This window comes from Rattus norvegicus, chromosome X (genome assembly GCF_021556685.1).
Source record: "Rattus norvegicus strain SHRSP/BbbUtx chromosome X, alternate assembly SHRSP_T2T, whole genome shotgun sequence".
NCBI classification, from domain to species: Eukaryota; Metazoa; Chordata; class Mammalia; order Rodentia; family Muridae; genus Rattus; species Rattus norvegicus.
Genome location: NC_141554.1, coordinates 129020024 through 129040532, shown reverse-complemented (window position 1 = coordinate 129040532; position 20509 = coordinate 129020024). Strand labels below are relative to the sequence as shown.

At 38.4% G+C, this 20509-nt stretch overlaps 1 protein-coding gene across 11 annotated transcripts in view; it reads right to left on the bottom strand.

The window, feature by feature from the left end:
* Positions 1–20509, bottom strand: part of Gria3 (glutamate ionotropic receptor AMPA type subunit 3) — a 263524-nt gene that overhangs the window by 141779 nt on the left and 101236 nt on the right.

Here is a 20509-nt window from a genome sequence, read left to right as displayed (position 1 = left end):
AAGGAGTGAAGCATTCACATTTTGATCATCCATCTTGAGTTTCATGTGTTCTAGGCATCTAGGGTAATTCAAGCATTTGGGCTAATAGCCACTTATCAATGAGTGCATACCATGTGTGTTTTTCTGTGATTGGGTTACCTCACTCAGGATGATATTTTCCAGTTCCAACCATTTGCCTATGAATTTCATAAAGTTATTGTTTTTGATAGCTGAGTAATATTCCATTGTGTAGATGTACCACATTTTCTGTATCCATTCCTCTGTTGAAGGGCATCTGGGTTCTTTCCAGCTTCTGGCTATTATAAATAAGGCTGCTATGAACATAGTGGAGCACGTGTCTTTTTTTATATGTTGGGGCATCTTTTGGGTATATGCCCAAGAGAGGTATAGCTGGATCCTCAGGCAGTTCAATGTCCAATTTTCTGAGGAACCTCCAGACTGAAACATTAGTTTGTAATCTTCCTTCACAGTCCTAAATGTTCTTTTCTGCCCTTCTAGACAAACCCAATTGAAAGAAAATGAACAATCAAAATAGGTGACCTTAGAGATTTCAATGTGCTTTCCAGAATGGTTTTACCAGTCTGCAATCCCACCAACAATGGAGGAGTATAACCGTACTCTTAATGAATAAAAGACGATTGGATGAAAAGTGAAGCCTTATTAAAAGGGCAGTGACGGAGGGAATAAACATTGGTGGATAGAGATGTGCAGGCTATAGGTAGTGCCCAAGAATTTGTGGAACTAAGAATGGTGAAACAAGCCATAAACTCTAACACCTGTATAGATTGCAGTGGGCCTTGGTACCAAAATAAGAGTCCCAGTGCAAGAGAAGGAAGATATTTTTAAACACTCAGGCTTGCTGTGGACTCTATATGGTTTTTCCATACAAGGGTATTAAATGAAAAGGGAAGTGATCCTTAAGGAAGGCATGAAAGACAGGCAAAGCTAAAAGGAATGTGTCTGTCAGAACACTTCTGTTGAATGTGTAAGCTTTTACTGTTTATCAAAATTAACCACTACCCAGAAAATAGCAGAGATGTCATTTTATAATAATACTGAAAGTTAAAAATAACTGGCAAATTACATGAGTATAGGATCTATTGGTGACTAAAATTTTCCTCTCTGGTTTACAGTTTCTCATATGTACAATGAAGAGATTGGATTATTATTAGTTCTGGTTCTCATATTTGAAAATTGTAAGAGATGTGGAAGACTTTTGTTCATCTCTGAGAGCTTGATGTCTTGCAACTCAGGCAAAATTCAGTAATTTTGTCTGGAGGCCAAGATGTGAACAGGATGAAACATTAGTTTGTAATCTTCCTTCACAGTTCTAAATGTTCTTTTCTGCCCTTCTAGACAAACCCAATTGAAAGAAAATGAACAATCAAAATAGGTGACCTTAGAGATTTCAATGTGCTTTTAGTATATGTAGCAAAGAAAATTATGTATTTACACTGTACATTTCTCTTCACTCAGGCAGAGTTCTAGAATGCAGAGTTTTGTGATTACCTGAAAAATCTCTTTGGGTATTTGGGCCTAATAGAACACATAAGATGCCATCAATTAAAATGACTTTGTATGTATCCCTAACATAAGTTGCTTTGCATGGTGACATTTCTCTCATCATCTATAGAACTAACCTGAAATCGTTAGGCTATTATTTCTTTGTAGACTCGGTGAGTTTTGAATCTTTTTGGTATTTCAGAGGCTTCTCTGCTTCCCATCCAGCTATTTCCCCTGACTTCCTTATTTTTGTTAATTTCCTAGTTGTAAATTCTGAGTGGACTTCTTTGCCCTAAGCACATGTGAAGTGAAGTTTCCTATGTCTGCATTTTACTTTATATCCCCAGTACCCCTAGCTCCCTTGAAGCTATTATTAGTGTATGCTTCGGCCATTGCAGTAATCCTTCCCCTTCCATCCAAGATGCTTGTTCTTCTGGTTATGTTACAGCCAAGTTCATTCTAAAAAAAAAACCACAAGTATTTCTTTGCAGGTATTAAAATTGTTTGTTACCGTCTCATTCGAGAACTTAGTTTCTTCTTAAGTAAAATGATATTCTATTTCTAGCGGGCCCTAGAGATTTTATAACTAGGTACAAGCAGACAGCATTGGAATGGTAGACGAAGAGAATGCCACTGTACTAAGAGATAAATGAAGGCTAGAAGTTAGAGATGAAGAAGGGGAAAATAAGGCACACTGCCTCTTTAAATATTTCTGTTCATTTCTCCTTACACTTCCTGCTTATTGTATCACGTGGAAATTGGCCTATTGACTGGAGCTTTTGGGATTTAAATCAGTGAACATTTAAGCCAGTTTATGATTTGGCCAGCCAATCTGGAGGAAAATGTCTAGACTCGTAGAATAGACAGAAGCTAACTGATACTACCAGTTCTGGCTTTGACTTTACTTAGTCAGAGGCTAACTTATCCAGCTGGGCTACCGTTTTTGCAAAGGGTAAAAAATCAACATGGCTGTGACTAAATTTATAAGTGCTTGAGCCAACTAGAATATATAGGGGGTTTACAAAGGGTGAGTCCAGGGCCAATAACAATTAAGGTCCCAAATGTGATATTGGACTGCTGGGAAAGTTTATGCGCTAGAAATTTACTTGAATAAAGTGCACTTAGAAATTATAAAATTAGTCATCACAATGGTGGATCAGTTGAGAGACTAGTCAACCATGACTTCAAAGCTTTCGTGTTCCTTCAGGCTGAATTCTTAGCTAGAAGTTTCATTTTACAAGCCACTATTTTAGCTCTTATGTATGACTTTGAGTGAGAGATAGAGTTGTAATATCATCCTATGTACATGGCAGTATTGATCTGATGAAAAGTTAAGTATTTATCCAGAGAGAAAAGGGGTAAAAAACACAGTGAACCTGTTAATGGTTAAATGTTTATTTCTTTAGTGTGGAGACCCCAACAGGGGCAGTAATTGATCTGGACAGCAAACACTTGTTTCTGTGAAGCCACTGGGATGTGAAAGCGTGGAGCTGTTCTGTATCTTCAAGCTGGCCTACTTTTAAATCTGTGTTAAATTTGCCAGTGTGTTTTGAAACTGTTTGACAACTCCCTTAGGCCATAAAACATGTTTATATTTTGGATTGAAGCCGGATAATCATAATGCTCTGGAATCTTCTTAGGGAAACCTTCCAATCTGTAGTGTTTAACTCTCCAAATATCAACAAGGGAGCATCTTGTTACTTGCAACAACTTGGATGAATCTGGAGGGTATTATCTTAATTGAAATGAGCAAGGTACAGAAAAAAAAGTATCGTACCATCTCATTCACATATGGATCCTAAAAATGTTGATCCCATGGAAGGAGAGAGTCAAATAGTTGTAAGTAGGAGGCTAGGGTGGTTATAAGAACAGGTCATAAGTTAATGTTGGTGACGGGATATGTAGTTACAATTAGAAGGAATTAGTTTCAAGAGATCTCTATAAAAGCAACTATAGCTAGTAACAATACATTCTTGAAAAAGAGAAGAATGAGTATTAAATATTCTCACCCCACAACGATTATCTATTATTATTTAAATTTACCTATTTCTCAAGTACATACACATTCTACCAACTTTTGAATAAGCCGAAACATATATTGTTATTGTTATTGTTCCTTAAGATTCATTAGCTATTTTGAGTGAAGAACACAGAGGTATGCATAAGATGGTGATTGGGGGTTTGGTGTAGAAAAGAAACAAGACAGTCAAATTCTATTGAAAAATTAAGCAACTGCATGAGTTTTGCAATTCACACCTGAGAAGACAAAAGGACTTTTCCTGTCTAAAATCTTATTGGTAGGATTGATGACACCTGGGCCTTCCTCAAGGATTACTTTGCTCTCTACCAAGGAACTCAATAGTGTAAAACGCACATTGCCTGTAACCTTAGAACCATGACAACTGCCCAGCTTAGCTGGCCCCACTTGAATAGAAGAATTTTTTCCTCAGTATGAAATAAATGGCTTGTGCCTTGGATGATCTATCTGCTTCTTCTGTCTTAACCACTGATGCAGATCACAGCATGAGTGATATGGTGACAGCAGTCATCCCGAGCCACGGTGAACGTGCATGCAATGAATGGAGTGTCTGGAGGCAGAATGAGTTTGGTCTGCAGAGTTGGCTTCAGAAAGCAGACAAGGTACCCAGGATGGCTTATGCTAATGCCCCAAATACCAAAAAGGGTAGTCTCTGCAGGGTCTGCCTTGCCATTCCTCTGTGCATATCTGGCTATGTTTCCTGTAGCTTTATCAGGGAAGGAAGCTATTGTTAGTGAAGAGGTTGTGCCAGTCCCTTATTCTAGACACACTAGTTAGGTTTACCTCATTCATAAATGAGATATATGTTTCTTCCACTCACATACATCTCAATATTAAGGACAGAAATCATAAAGATACTGTTCTTCTGCAACTTTATATCTGCCCAGTGGATAAGCAACATTGGCATTATCAAGGTCATTTGTAGGAAAGGCAGATCCTTTAATTCCTCCCCACACTTAATGAACTAGAACACATTTTTAAATAATCTTCCCATGTGGTCCATTAGCACATCATAACTTGAGTAGTAATGGTCGTGTCATGACTGTATAATTACTCAAACCCACAGGTTAGCTGGTTAACATAGATAGGCAATTCAGGTGCATGAAAGGCTCATTATTCAGTAGATATAACAGAGGGATGGGTTAGGAGGAAACCGGGTCATATGTTGGCAAAGTTGTGAGACTGGCCAGATTGTTGGATAAATGTCCACAAAAAGCCTTTTAACAGCATATTGAGAAATTTATGCAGCTGAACTTGTGGCGCACAAGTAGCAGCACATCAGGATCTTAATTTTCTGGGTATAGTCCAAGGCTACAGCCAAGGAAGATCAGAGGAAGTCCCAGCATCGCTAGGCTAAAATAGACACTTCCGTATTCACTGTAAGCAGACATCTGAATTTTGTCTATTCTGTTATCTTTCCCATCATTTATGGAGACTCACAAGGTCTGTAGTCAGACTGGTGACTATAGCAGCTTCCTGTACAAGTAGGAAAGGCTGTATGTAGACAAATCCGTGCACTACAGCTTGTAGTACAGGCAAACAATCTAGAGGGACTCTATTCATTTATTTCTCTCGGCATGGGTGGCATGAAGGAGGTAGACACCTGCTAGGGATCCTTCAAATTTGCTCAGAGGTGGAGAATGGGTAATTAAAGCCACGTAGGGGAAACTCCAGCAACACACCTCTGTCCTATGAGATACTGCTGGACTCCAATTTTTAACATCCTCCCAAAGTTTGGCCTTCCATGATTATTTTGAAAGAATAAGTTCTGTCAGTCTTATATAAATTTCTGCCAGCTTATAAGCCATATAATTTTTTGGTACAAAAACCCACATGAAAATACAAAGAGAAACAATATCTTTTAGCAGCGTCCTCCCTATCTAACCCCCACTCCAGTTCAGTCAGGAAATGATATGGGGTAAGGAGACAGTTTTATAGCTGATGAGACATTTGCATCGATAATATTCTGAAGATGGCCTTCAAGCTGCTCCAGATTGTGTCAAGGGTGAAGTTGCTGTGCCAACTTTGTTCTGGCTTTGCCATAATTGTGGCTGAAATGGATATGAAAGGTATTTATAAAGTATTTCCTGTCCCCAGAGCTTGAACGTCCCCTGTGCCATTTTAATTTGAGCCATTTGGATTGGAATGAAATGAATGCACAGAGGAGGTTAATTATCCTAATTAGAAAAGAAGTAAAACCATGGTCCTTTTAGGTCAGGAATTTGGACAAACCTCCCTTTGCTCTGCACGTTGGGCATTAGAGAGTTACTTGAATGCCAGAGGAATCACAAAGCATCCTCTCCAGTCTTCTGCCAAGGTCCCTGGAGCATGACAGAGGGGGATTCTTTTTCAGGAAATGGTGTATGATCAGTCTGTACCCCAGAGCCAGAGAGAGGGTTATCTGGAAGTGGCAGGCAGGGGGCATAGCTCAATGAGGACAACAGTGTTGGTCCAACCCCAAACTTTCCTACTTTGGATGCCAAGAAAGCTCAACATAGCTTGGGGAAATACAACTGTTGTGAGCATTTCAAAAGATGCGCATCATTCTCAGAGTTTCTTGACTTTCTTTTATTCACTGGCTAAGGCTGTGATGGCATCATTTTTACAAAGCATACTCCTTTTAACAGGGAATGCTGGGATTTTTCTGGCTCAATATTTTGTGGTTGCATTTTTTGATCCCTAGAGGCAACACCTCTGTGGTCTCCAATGAGACATTAATTCTTAGACTAGATCAACCCAGCTCTCTTTTTAAAACATGGTTTAGAGAGATATCTCTGTCACCCAGTAAGTGCTTCCTCGTGCTGACTTACCTCTCCCTTCCTACTAGGTAAGAATATGATCAAGAAAAATAAGAAGGTGAGCAAGACAAAAGGATAACCTGTTCTGCTTCCTGGCTGATATTTTTATATATGACATCTGTTCAACTTGTGTTCTGGTGATATAGGGAAACATAAAACCTTAGGTTATGATATAGTACTGATTTTTCAGTATTGAAGATCAAATTGGCCAATTAGTCAGACAGATATGCTTTTAAATTATCCACATACCCATGGGATGAAAAAGAAAAGACCTTAAAATCCATCTTTCAAAATAGACTTTAGGTTGTTGAAAGATCAATCTGTGGCTCTATGACAGTTTGCCTAATTCATACAGAATAGTCCAAGAACATTAACATCAATGACTCTTAGCAGAATGCTGGAGAAAGTTGAAATCTCACTAGACAGACTACCAAACCCTGCTTCCCCTGCCTTTCCTTCTCTATCCATTTTATCTATTCAGTCTTGAGATTTACTTTTGATTATTTGCAGCAAGGATAGGAAATTCAGGATATGGACAGTACTGAATAATGCATAAATTCACTTATATTTCATTTTACAAGCTTTTTATATTTTGTATTTGAATGTATCTACATGATGTGGGGATGATAATTTAACTGAAAAGACAGGGTTCTAGAGGAAATCAGGGATGATCCCAGCTTCTTACACTTAAATTTCATGCGTGTTTTGCCTTTGACTCTCAACACTCTTCATCTCCATATCTTAGGCTAATAAATAATGCTTGCCCATGTGCAGTTGCTTCCTTGCAATTCTTTCTGGAGCAGACAGGATGGTTGTCAGTTTTAGCAATGACTGGGAAGGGCTGGGGTGTAACTCTGTGTCAAAGTGCTTGCTTATTCACATGACTTTCAGTTCAACCCCCAATACCACAATAGTCAAGCAATCAATCGAACAAAACTGTGAATGCAAATTTTAGAAGAAGAAAATAAACAGAAATTTTGTGGCCTCATAGCAGCATTTGATATGTGTGGGGAGGTGGTTCAGTTGACTTACAAGCCTGACGACCTAAATTCAGATCTCCAGAACCTATGTAAAAATCCAATATAGCATTGCATGCACCTTTAATCCCTGTGCTCCATTAGAGAGACGGTGGACAGAGACAGTACAATCTCCATATCCACACTGGCCAGTTGGGTTGGTATGTGCTGTTGTAGTGAACAAGAGAGATCTCATTTTAAACAAGTTGGAAATTTCCATTTCTCTCTTTCCCAGTCTTCCTTTCTGTCTCTTCCCCTCTCCCCTCTCCTTCCCCCTCTCTCACATACACAGCATGTTCACAAACAACTGATTAAAGAGATTTTCAAGTTACTCATATCTTCACCAAAATAAACCAAGAAAATGCGCTTCACAATGCACAAAGGACTTTTGAGGTAACTAGCAAGATTCTTGCACTGATAGTAGTTTTTAGGAATATTTTGTAATTCATTTACTTATGCATTTGTTTTATACTGCCTCTCGTATTTATATTATGCTCAAATATAAGCAAGCCATGAGAAACAGGCCTTAAACTAAAAATAAGGACTTGCAAAAAAATAGGTGAGGCATCTCAGAGTCATATCGGTATTACACTGAAGTAACTAAACATAACCAGGCAACTATGCTACAGGAGACAAGCCTTCCAATAGCTTGGCATTTATTTTTGGAATATGAAGTATTTTTTTTGATCTGTAGAGATTCATATGTTTGGATACAGAAGCGATCTAGACAGTGTAAGGCGGCTATGGATTTAAAAAAAATATTGTGGCTGTTTTGCTCACTGCTATTGTTTTGCTAGTTCTGACATTATTCTCTTCTGTAAGCAGAATAGATATGTCACTCTTCACTAGGCAGAATCGGTAGCAGAGTTTTTCTTTGTGTTTGGGTTGGTGTGGGTTCAAAAACCAGGTCAGGTGGTATACAATTGATTTGAAGTAATTCTTTTCCACACTGAGTCCTACATTTAATAGATGTGGTTCAGGTAAGCTGCTGGAAATCTTTTATCGTGGGAGGAAGCGTCCTGGGGCTACCTCCACTTGGGGAACAAAATTGTTTCTTTAGAGATATTTAACACTTATACAACTTTTGGAGATTGTTTTTGGCAATTTAGTTAAAGATCCGTTTTGGAGAGGGGGGTGTAGAAATACATTTGAACCTACTGGCAAAGGAACTCTGAAGGTACTTTGTTATGACTGCCACCAAATGCCAAGGCTGCCTGTGATGTCCCTCTCAGCAAGTAAACTTATGTACGTATTTTTTGTCTGATATATTCTAAAGTTCTTTTCTTGCTTTTCAATTAGTAATACAAATTTAATTTCAAAGTACCTTGAGAAAGTAGCTGCCAAACTCCTTTATTGAATTTTCTAAGTTGCTTACCCATGCTTGTCACTTGCATCCTGATCTTCTATGGGGGTGGTCCTCATCATTTGAAAGATACTCTTCACTGCCTTTCTGTAGCCTTTCATACGTACAGTAAGAAAACTATCTTAGTCAGCTTCTGCTAATAGACCCAAGACTGCTCTTTAACCTTTGTCATAGTCCTGAGAATGCTCCTTAGCCTTTGAGATAATCCTAAAACTGCTCCCTAGACTTTGAGATAATCCTAAAACTGCTCCCTAGCCTTTGAAACGTCAAAGGCCAATGATAGAAGGGCAGTGACTGAATTATAGTTCCTTTCAGGTAGGCTCTGTTCAGTTATTCTTAATGCTGTATATTCAGAAGTCAATTAAGGAATTACAAAGACAATACAATTATTGGACACCAGAATTATGAAAGACTTTAGATACCATCTAATCTAGTCTAATCTTTTAATTTTGCATGGGGTATGTGACATACCCAGGAAATTGTGAGAAGGGAGGGAGAGGGATATCTTACTGTAACATCTAGATAATTTGCTGGGTACTTGAATACTGAATAGAGATCTTTTTGTAATTATTTTATTGTTTTTGAAATGTTATTGCATCTCTAAATCATATACCTCCAATTTCCTTTCACAATAAATATCAGATAAGTAGCACAAAATTGTTTTTGTTGCCTTAGAATCTTTGAGTGTCTTAGGATTATCTTTTCAACATAGATATTGATTACTCAGGTCTGGAGAAGTCAAAATTGGAGGCAATCACCCAAGTGTACACTGACCCTGGAACGATCCAAGGAAACTGTCACTTCTACTAAATCTCTGATGTTGCCTGATCATAGTTAGTAACTATTTCTTTTTTAAAAAGACTCTGGACAGACATTCTGGTCATTTGACTCATTAGATTTTGGTTGATTTGAACTTAAGAATAAAAGAAAGCCAAAAAGTCATGGTGCCTGTTTTGTGTTGGACAGCTATTCCTAGGCATGGGGCCTGCCCAGTATTTTTTTGTCTTACTAATTCTTCTTGATTGTTTTGTTTTTCTGATTTTGTTTTTGTTTCAGAGTGAGAGAGAGAGAGAGAGAGAGAGAGAGAGAGAGAGAGAGAGAGAGAGAGAGTGTGTGTGTGTGTGTGTGTGTGTGTGTGTGAGAGAGAGAGAGAGAGAGAGAGAGAACATAAAGTGGGGGTAAGATGGTGTGTAGAGTATGGGAGGAGTTGGGAAGTGGGTAAGAACTTGATCAAAATATATTATATGAAAAACATTAATAGATAATAGATAATAAAAAGAAAAACAAGCATTATTTTAGAACTTGAAACTAGCCAGACACATTACCGGCCTTCAGTAAAATTTCCATGGGCTTTGTGCTAAAATTAGGTCCTTGGGACTAGTGAGTAAGTCCCACCACAGAAGAAAAAGTATTTGAAATATATTCCTGGTGTATGGAAGTCAGAAATTGTGGTAGTGACCTTGTAGCCAATGAATGCTATCTTGTTGCAGGGTGAATCTATTTAGAATGAGTACCAATATGAAGCTTGAATCATCAAGGGAATTTCAGGGAAGGGATGAAACTTTGAAATCATAGTATTTCTCCAGGTACGTTTCCTTGGATGTTTAAATGACAAATTATGCAATTTATATCAATGGATGAGCATTTATTACTAACAGTAGATGTTCTGTAGACAAATTATATATTCTTAATATAATCTACTTTATACACTATCTTGTCATTCAGTCCTAGGTAACATATTCCCTGGATATGGTCTATTATTTTTTAAGTGATCATTGACTAGGTAACAAAAAGCTATCTTACCTGAATCAAAATACTGCTCTGAAAACAAGTGAACAGCTTTATAATTTGGTTGGTCAAAGATGAATCTAAATAATTCTTACATTTAATGTGCTTACTCAGTAACTTAGAAAACACTCTTGGTCCCTCAGCCTGCTCTTTTTCCAAAGTGTCTTATAACATATACCAGAATAAAATATGAATACATTAAAACTAATTTGATCTATAAAAATTTTCATGACTCCTTGGAAGTAATAGGCTACCCTTATAAGTGAAAAATATTAAAGAGGTTACTAGGGAAATTTTTTTACTCCAAAGCTAGATATGAAACACTCCTTAGAAACCCAGGCCATAGAAAAGAAATACTATTGTGGGTGTCTAATATTGAACACTGGTTCTTTAAAGTTTAGACAGGGGGTGGAACTGCCAAGGGAAAGCTATGACCTTTGCAGAAGCTATTTTCACAGCTTTTCTTTGACCTTGTCAAGAGATTAAAGACCTTCATTGGAACTTTCTCGTTCATAGGGAAAGATATCAGTGTTAAGAGAGGGCATGGGCCTGTATTGACCTTAGCATCTCTTGAGACACACAAGAGTTTCTCAGAGCAGCTAGAGTGACAGAGACATGTAATGATCCTTAGAAAGTTAGAACTGATCTGCACCAGTAAGCCAAATGCCTTCAATCGCATCTAATTCCCACTTGTCCGTAGTCTAAGGCCTGTGAGTGGGGATATTATTATATGTAGGAAGACACTGAGGCCCATAGAGATGAATGGTGCTATAAGCAAGGACAAAGCACTGAGGATCTGTCTAGTCACAATGTCCCTTATTTCTACCACACAAGACATGAGAGAGGAGAAAGATTTTTATCATACAACATAGAGTTGAACAGCATATATTCTATTTCTACCCACTCACTGGCTGTGGTTCTTTGGAAAAGGTTTTCAAGTTCTCCATGTATAAATGCCTCCATTTATAACATGAAGATAGTAATCTCAGACATTTATTAGATGGTTACTATATACTATTCCTGTTTTATGCATAGTGATTCCTTTAATCTTCGTGACTATGTGTGAGACACCATTTCATAGCTGAAGAAACTAAGGCAATGGAACTTAAACATCTTGTCTATGATCACAGAGCCAGCAAATATTAACGACAGGATTTAAAGCCAGATATCTGCCATGTTTAGCAACTATATAATACCTAGTACATTGAGTTGGCATGAAGATTAAACTGAATTATGTGCAAAAAAAGCCAAAGCCACAAGCATTGGCAAACAATAAGTACTTGATAAATATTAGCTATTATTCCTGGTTTTCCTATATATATCCCAAAATACTGACTAGTAGCTTATTAATGACTCCTTATCCCAATAGCCTTCTATCAATAACATAATAACCTACACAACACAATCCTCTCTATGATTGCATTATTTGCAATAGAAACTGCACAATTTGGGATTAGATTATAGATTATCCTAGGTGATCATTTTGCCTCTTCCTTTGTATTTTCTATAGAGTCAGAGGGGCTTAGGAGATGATTTTGGACTGAAGTATACAGTGTGACTGCTGCCGTTATGTGATGTGATGAACAGATAATTCTGTAGTGTACATATGAATCACTCGAGAATTTTATATATGTGGACTCTACCTCTGTAAAGCTGGAGTTCTACATCTGAAACATATCCAGCTGATGGCACTGTTCCTGTCCTATGGACTCCATGGAGAGTAGCAAGGGTATAGACTCTGATGATAGCAGAGTCTTCTTTATAGCTGGTATGGTTTTGGAGAGGTGCGGATGACTACATTTGATAAGTAGTGAGTATGTCTTGCTGCATGAAGTGAAATCTAGCATTTTGTTTGTGTGAGGAATAATATGAAAATGAGGGACTATTGGTGAACAATCATAAATTTAGCAAGTCATTCTTAAGCACACTACCCCATGCATGGCTGTGTGCTAACAGTCCCTTTGACCAATGAAAAGATATGTCTGAAGTGCAGGCTGTATGTTACTGTGGGCATTGTCCGCTTTGGTAAAGTTTTCCACTTTCTGATCTAGTAAACTGAGAGGACTTTGCATGTTCGAATTGAACTTTGGATGGAGAGCATTGTAATTATTATTTGTGTACACAAATTAGCACTGCTAATTATGCTTATTTAGATGTGCTGGTTGTAGTTAACACTGTCTTTTCTATCGCATGGTTTTGGCATAATTGTGTCAAAGTAATTTCAGAGGGCAGTATGAGTTTTCTCTTCCTGTTCTGATAATTTGAGTGTGTTGAATAGTAGCTGGAGACCAGGACACATATAAAGATTTGGGTGTAGGGGGTAGATGAAGCAGTAGTGAGACTATGGGATGGTAAAAAGAACAATACGGAACACACCAATTGCACATTCAGCATCAAATGGTCATCCCTAAAGACATACATACAGGTAAATTTATATGGACTCAACAGGTTACATTTAGGTACACACACACACACACACACACACACACACAGAGAGAGAGAGAGACAGACAGACAGACAGACAGACAGACAGACACACAGGGAGAGACAGACAGACAGAGAGAGAGATACAGAGACAGAGACAGAGACACAGACAGAGACAGAAAGAGGGAGGCACATAAAAACTGAAAAAAGGTCATGATTTTTTTTGAAAGGGGCTTGGAGAAATATTGCAATTATAATTTCAACAATTAAAGATCTGAGCTAGGTATTTTGGTAAACACTTTGAGTATCTTCCTCTCACCTTGGAACAGAGGGAGAATGACATTTGGGTTTTCATCAGACATATAGGGAGTTGGAAAAAATATTTAAATGTGTGCCCAATAATAGTTAATCCTACCTTGACAATTTTAGGGGTTTTGTTGAGAGTATAACTTATTTAATACAATATGTTGCCCCACTTGTTGAATATACTTTGTGGGTGTCCTAGAGAGGACACATTTTATTCTGCTCATGTATAGCTTAACTTAGTGATACATTCCAACATCATAAAGGATGGAGACAAAACAGACGCACAGGAAATTGGATCGTTTTCTCCAAATTCTGCCAATCACATTCTTTGTGTAGGTTTCTTTAAGCAAGATGAATTCAAAATTGTACTTTACTTTTTCTTGGTCATTAGCTTTCTTTAAAAATGAATTGGAGAAAATGAATGTACTGTTTTTAGCTATTTTATAATTTTCTGCCATTATAAACTCTTTATAAACTACTACTGCATGTACATGTGTGTGCACTCGCACGTGCACACATATACACAGCCCACATACCGCACACATTGCATACACACTCCCACATTCTAAGACAATACACACAATACACCACACACATATACACAGCACGTATGTGCACACACACACATACACACCCAAGCACGGGCATATAGAGACTTTACTTGGATTGTGTCACAAGGCATAGGTCATGGATAACTTTGAATACAACAAAAGAAAAAATAGAAATGCTTTGATATAGAGCTTTAAATGTATTGTTCCTCAATCATAGCTCATATTTAATATCCTCTGATGCTGTTTTAGTAAGACTTGTTAACCCCAAATGTTATAATACAGAAAATAATATGAATCTAAGAAATAAAGATCTTTTCCTCTCAAAAAAGGAAAAAAAATAATGCTATAAGAAATATGTGTTTTACTATGATTTGTTTCCCGCATGTAAAAAAATTAGAACCAATCAATATTTCTCCCAAATGTGCTCCTAATCAACTGGGGTTTTATTGGAACGATTCTTCCTTCCTCTTTTATAGATCCCAATCCCCAGTCAATGAGCTGCATTACAGCTATGGGCCACGCTACTTAAATCACAGTGTACTTTAGACGATGCCCTTCTCTCAGCACGCAGAACATTTCCGGGGTATGCTATTTAAATATCCAACTCAGCATCCAGTGACACAAAGAACCCTTCCATGCCATTCATTATAATAGAGTGTGAAAGGCATAACTCTCACTCTGGGGCTTCAGAGCACAATAAATCCAACCGTACACTGTTGGCAGCACACATAATTATAAAAAATGCAGAATGCTTGTTATTAAGTAGTCATATGGAGAAGATCTACTGTGCCATGCAGGACATATTTTGGAATGGCACTACAACAAAGATTGATTTAAAAAAATCTCCACAACTCCCTTCTGCTTTTAATTATTTAACCTCTAAGAATTGTTAAGCATTTAATGAATGAGGAACAAGAGCCATTCACAAAGACTGACAAAAAAATTACTGTTTGCTTCTTCAGTGAAGTACATCCCAATTTTGTTTTAATATAAAATTACTTGGCATAACATTGTTAATGTTATTTATTTCCAAAAAGGGACTGACTGATATGAATCAGCTGAGAATTATCTGGAGAGCCACTTAATAGTTTTAAAATCAAGGAAAAGCCATTTGTAACCTTTAACAATTTGATTTCTGATGGGATAAATGATTGTTCTTTGGCTAACATTTATCCCCCAGCAGATGGGCTTTCTGCACCTTAAAACAACAACAACAAAAGCATTAAAAACATTCTCACATTCTTCTGCAGTGAATCTACCGCAGTTAATTGTAGGACACTTGTGGAAGGAGCAGAGCTCATAGGGATTGTCTGAAAGCCTCCAAGATGCTATGAGCCTCTGAGGGGAGAGGCTGCAGGCATGGAGGGATCAAAAGTAGGCTTTGCTCAATTGATGCTGGCTTTGAGCATCTTAGTATGATACTTCCCAGGGTGTCATGCTGCTGTTTTGCTGTTCTAAGAAATATTTCAAGCATTAGTGACAGAGATGTCTTCATCGTGTCTTTTTCCTGTTTGAAAGCAACTTTCTTCCTTCAGAAGAAAAATTGTGTGTGTGTGTGTGTGTGTGTGTGTGTGTGTGTGCGCGCACGCGCGCGCGCGTGCGCGTGATGCTGAAGATTAAACTCTAGGCTTTGTACAAGCTAGGTAAGCTATTCTTCCACCACTGTGTTACACCACCAGCCTGGAATGGAGTATCATAGGATACAGGAAATCCTGGCATGAGCCTCGGTTTCAGTAGGGGATTCCTTGCTGGAGAGTGTAAGCCGCATACAGTCAGCAATCCTGGTTTTCCATTGAAAAGGAAGCTCCAAGTAAAAGCTCAACGTTGCTATGTAGTTCCTGATTCCTTTGAAATATGAAAGGGTAGTTACATGCTTGCCAGGTTACTCATTAAAGCAGAGTTAAGAATGAAACTACCTTTGCTTTCCACTATTCACTGGTGGAATGATCTATTTTTTCACTAAATACACTTAGTACACTTGCTGTACATATACAGTCTCAAGTCAGGCTGCAGGAGTTCAGCTCACAGTTCTGCTACTTATTAGCTGCATGACTCAGGGTAAGTTACTTAACCTCTCCATGCCCTAGTTTCTTCATTTCCAAACCAGGAATAATAATAGCAGAGCCTAATGCATTGAGTTGTCAAGATTACATGAACTCGAACATTTCACTTAACTTAGAACTCCTTTGGTTATAGGAGACAGGAACCCGACTTAAACTGACTTGAAAAAAAAAAAAGGCTTATTGACTTACGTAACCTAGAAGTCTGGTGATCATTCTTTTGCTTCTTCCATTGGCTCTGCTTTACAAATACAAAATTTTGACTTAACTCTATGTTCTTCTTTGGGGATCAAGGGAGGGACAAGGGGATGGGAGTGGGGAGCGGAAGGGGAAGATCAGTAAGAATGCAGTATATCATCAGGGAACCTATTACTCTGTATGCTAATATAAGCGATCTGAGCCTTCATTGTCTGAGGTGCTTAAAGTACAATGCTAACAATGAGATGCATCAACTTCGTAGAGTTAGTGCAGAGATTTAAATGAATTCATGTGTGTGAAGTGCTTCCAGCAAGGCTTACAAGGCATAAAATGTTATAGAAACGTTATTTATTGTGAGTGTTAGTGTTAATTATTTTAATATCCAATGTCTTCTTTTGAGGTTTTTCTTTCACTTCTTCTCATTTCTCTGCCTGTTACCTTTAACCCTCAGCGAGTTGGTTTTTCTACTCCCCCTCCCAGCATGTCTCACCTTCCATCCGCCCTCCCTTACCAAGCAGCACCTGCCATCAGCACCGGAATCTCTTAGCGCTCTTTCCAGGTACAGATTCCAGTGACTCTTACCTATTGCAGTGCCAGACTGCCCTTCATTTGAGGTACAGACAAAGAAAAACACAAAGGATTTACACTCAATGATGCAAGTTATAAAAGGAAGGCTGCCAACAGATTTGGACGAGGAAAACAGGGTACCAAGTGGAGGACTATGTGATTGGAGCCTATTATCTACATGCATAGAAATGTCAAAATGAAATCTGTTTACTTTGTGCACTCAATATATGCAGAATTATTTTGAGGAACCCATGATGAGAACAGGCATGATATGTGGTCACTATTTCAGGAGACACAATATATGTATTTGCCATAAGTTGGTAACAAAACAAAACTTGAAAACACAGGCAGACTCACGGCTGTCAACCCATGAAAAGACTGCAGTTCATCTCCAAGCTGTAAGTGTTTTCCCAACTTTAGAAATAGAAGGTGAGAGTGGAACAGTGTTTAGTGCTATGAGAGGAGAGTTCCAAACTTTGTATCTAGTCATCTTTCTAATGAATGGCACTTGCAGTTACTTTCCTCATCATATTTTTGAATTCTTATTATTTCAATATAAGTTATAATATCACCACAATTACAAAATTAAGGACTGATGGGTTGCCATGGTGTTTTATTTTTATCTAACCTGTGCTACTTAGTGATTTTCATAGTAGACTAGGCTACAGAGCAATACCCTGTCTCAACACACACACACACACACACACACACACACACAGAAACACGCACGCACACACACCTGCATGCACATGCACACATCATCTCAACAGCTGCGAAGGCTTTGAAGTACCTCCACTGTGCCATAAAGAAGCATTAGTGATAGAACCAATGAACAAACAATTAACCAATAAAAAAAAAAACAGAAGAAACAAACAAACTGAAGCCCAAACCAAGCCAAACCAACCAACCAGAAAGCAAAAACGAAACCCACAGAAAGAAACTAGAGTAAAAGCGTCCTTTAACTACAAATCTTTTCCTTACTGTGTAGAACTTGGTAAGCACTTAGAATCATGTGCTTTAACAGCCTGAGGTATATTCCAGGCACAGAGTCATGGTGTGGGGTTGAGGAATCCTGTGGGAAAATGAGGGATGGAAGAACCTGCTTCTCTATTCTAGTCTCATGAGGCTCAGTGATCTGTACATTCAGGAAAGGGCGACTACAGGTCCCATAAGAGAAGTGAGATCATCTTTAGAGATCTTGTTCACTGTGTTTTCCATTATATGAGGAGTTCTCTGATACGGCATACATCAGAAATGCCCAATAATCTCAGGCACTCAAGAGTTTAAATTCTTAGGTGTCACTTCAGGAAACCGAAGTGTGTGTGTGTGTGTGTGTGTGTGTGTGTGTGTGTGTGTGTGTGTGTGTACAGTGTGACCCTTTCATGTCCATTCTTCTTAATATACCAAGTGATTCCAACATTGTTCCCCTGAGAATATGACTCTGAGAAATCTATCCTTTGAAGTGATAAGAGCGGTGCCCCTTTTGATGTCCCTGGCTGACTCCAAAACAGAAGCCCTTTTCATTTTCAAGAAAGGAAGGAAGCAGATGTTTCCATTCGGAATGACTCCAGCATATACAATTGTGGTAAGAAAATTGAATGTTTCCCAGGCATCAGGACGATTTCTTCTGTGACTGGGAAGCATGCACAGATGACCTTGTGTAGGTAATGAAATGGAAAGGGTACACAGGGAGACAGCACTATATTACACTTCACTCCAGATCCTTTTGTTTGATTTCTTCTCATACACAGTCTAAACTCTTTATTTTACATCTTAAGACAGCCACAAATTCTAAATAATATCTGTGCCTCAAAGTCCATCCCGTGGACAAATATCACTGGTACTACCCAGAAACTTGTGAAAATATAGATTGTTGGGGAACTTCCTCTAGACCTACTGAAACAGAGTTTGAGTTTAAGCCAATTGTCCAGATGTTTGTAATGTATGTCAGAGTTTAAGAAATATTTATATATATATGGGTGACTACCTTCTAAAATTACCAACATTGAACTCTTCTGCACTTTTCATGTCTCTATGCCAACTCAACTTCCAACCGAGGATATGCTGCTGTCTACAGAGTAGGTGATTATGAAATTGTTGATCGAAGCAGCTTCCATTCTCTGGGATCTTAATGCCCTCCATCCCAGGAATAAAATTATATGAGTTGATCTTTATATTGATCACTTAAATTTTTCAGGGTGGGCAATTTTCAGTATGTTAGAGATCAATCTGAGAAAGCAGGTTTGTAAAACGCTTCCAGGGCTTCCTGGTGATAGGTATGCATTCTAAAATACCACAGGGAATAGTGGTATGTGGCCTGTGTTAAGGTACCCTGGTGGTATAAGTGAACTTCAGGACCAACTTTTGTGAAAGAGGGTCCTGGCTCTTATCAACTTGAAAGGGTAATTTAACAAACAGCTGGAACCCTATATTGGACTGAACTCCTCAGGAAGTCTCATGAAAGAGTTGGGGGAAAGATTGAGGGCCCTGGAAGGGATAGGAACACCACAAGAACACCAACAGAGTCAACTAATATGGACCCTTGGGAGCTCTCAAAGTCTGAGTCATAGAGCATACATGGGCTGGACCCAGACCCCAGCACGTATATAGCAGATGTATAGCTCAGTCTCCATGACTGCCTTATCTGGTCTCAGTAGGAGAAGATGTGACTAGCCTTGCAGAGCCTTGATGTGCCATAATGGGAAGATACCCAGGGGGAACCTCCACCCTCTCAGAGGAGAAGAGGAGGACGATGGGGAGAGGGGCGACTGTGTGAGGGACAATCGGGAAGAAGGGGACAAGGATTGGGATGTAAAGTGAATAAATAAATAAACAGTGGAAATTGCTACTTTTTAATTATCTAAAGACTACACAATCTCAGAACACATATTTGACTGCTTTTTAAATATTATTCTTTAGAAGTATATCAGTATATTGTTGGAAGACATTAGAACCTTTCTGAAAAAATTTATCCCATAAACAAGTGTCCTCAAAAGAAAGATGCAAACAAGCATTTAGTATGCAAAGATCATATTATGCAAAATAAATGGCTCTCAACTGGGGAGCTTAAGGACATTATTATGGCAACCATTATTATCTAACCCGTGACTTTCACCTAAGCTATTCTTAGTGCTACTAAAGCTGAGTACATATTCAGATATTATTCCTACTGTTGTGAGATTAGCTGAGCCCAGCCAGTGTGGCCTGGAAGTCAACAGAAATGTAGTAAGTGAAGAGGTGACATAGATCACAGTGTGGTGTACGGAACAATCAGTAGACTGGAGTTTCAGAAGCTTGATTAATATCATCACTGGATGAGTTCTTTGGCATCTTTCTGCCTCAGTTTATGAATCAGAAATTTATCTCCTACGAATTCCCGCATTAAATGTATGAAAATGTGAGAGGTATTGCATTTTATGTAATCAGAACCTTCATTAACAAACAATACTGTTCCCTTTCCATGTATGGTGGTTTGATTGAGATTGTTTCCCAGAGCTCCGATGTGTAAATATTTGTTTCTGGGTATTTGAGTGTCTGAGTTGGTGGTCCTGTTTGGGTAGGTTGTGGAGCTGTGGAATTATGTTGAGGGAGGTAGGTTTTTGAAGTTTCAAACATTATGGCAATGTCAGTTTACTCTCTGTTTCCTGCTTGTGGTTAGAGATGAGAGCTCTCAGCTGTACACATTGTCTCTGCTTGATGCTTGCCGCACTTCCCTGCTATGATGGACTCTTACCCCTCTGTAACCATAGCCCAAATAAACCTTTCCTTCTGAAACTACCCTTGTCATGGTGTTTTATCACAGTAATAGAAAAGGGACTAACACACCATGCCATTGACTTATTAAAAGAAGTAACAAATTATAAACCTGAGAAACTGGATACTTTTCCATGCTGTGTC